The sequence below is a fragment of the Mus pahari genome, chromosome 1 (genome assembly GCF_900095145.1).
Source record: "Mus pahari chromosome 1, PAHARI_EIJ_v1.1, whole genome shotgun sequence".
In the NCBI taxonomy this organism is placed as follows: Eukaryota; Metazoa; Chordata; class Mammalia; order Rodentia; family Muridae; genus Mus; species Mus pahari.
This window is the reverse complement of record NC_034590.1, coordinates 167,360,588-167,361,665: the sequence shown is the minus strand read 5'-3', so window position 1 is coordinate 167,361,665 and position 1,078 is coordinate 167,360,588. Positions and strand designations below refer to the sequence as shown.

The 1,078-nt window shown below is 54.4% G+C and overlaps 1 pseudogene; it reads left to right on the top strand.

Annotated features, from left to right (window-relative positions):
- The first annotated feature begins 517 nt into the window (after positions 1–517).
- Positions 518–610, top strand: LOC115062957 (annotated as a pseudogene).
- Positions 611–1,078: the final 468 nt, after the last annotated feature.

The following is a 1,078-nucleotide window of genomic DNA, read 5'->3' as shown; positions in this document are numbered from 1 at the left end:
CGGGACAAAGTTCAGCTGGATTAATGTGACAGAAGAGGTCCTGCTAATCTGTCGCTGGTAGCTTGCGCTCCCTCCCCAGTGCTCCAAGCTCCTCTCATGCCAGTCTCCACACCAGTGCATTTCCTCAGCATACATCCTGACTAGTATCTTCTAATGTCTCCACGTGAGGGAGATCTTCTCAATATCTGGCCTTGGAGAGAGTCCCACATATCATCTAAAACCAAAGTTCAAAGGTTTTATCTTCCCTGGGATTCAGAGCTAGCTCTCTACTTACAGATGGGCCACGTTGGCATCTTGCCTGTCTGTGGCCTTAGGACACTGGTGGGTTAGCCACTCATGGGGATACTTTGGGTCTGACACTATGGTTGGTCGGTGCTAGGTATTGTCGGCTGAAGGTATAGAAACGGATGCATCATTTTACGGGTGTGCGAGAAAACCCAGGTCTCAGAGGGGGTGATTGGGAGGGGAGAAGGAAGGAGAAAGAGAAGCAGCAAGGTGGGCTTAGAAACCTGGAGCCCCTGTCCCCAGAGGCTCCCCAGTGTGACTGCTGTGTCACATGTGCGTCAGTAGGTGGCAGGAGACACAAGGGTAGTGAGGAACAGCCTGAAGTACATAGCTTGTGGTGCCATCTAGGACCATGGTGGGCTCCTGGCCTGTGCTGCCACTGGGGACCACATCTGGATCCCTGGTCTTGCAGCAGCAGGGATCTGTGATCACCAAAGAACAGGCAGATGTCCCTGGTCTGATCTACTATCTGGGCACATATTGCTGTCTGAAGGCTGTGTGGAACTGGGTCCACCCTTACCGGGGCATTGTGAGAGAGCTGGCCCTACCGCTCATCTTCTTTGTGGTGGCATGAATAAGGGAGAGAGATACACTCCTATCCTCTTACCCCCTATCCTTCACCACCAGGGCAGGTGGAAGCCCAGGCCTTGGGGGTCATCAGAACAGGAAAGCTCTCCCTGCCCCTCACCTGCTGCAGCACTCGGGAGGGAAGGCCCTGCTCCTCACCTGGGCACTGGGGTAGAACTGGCCCTGGTTGGAGGATGTGCTGGTGAGCTAACCCCAAAGGCACTAG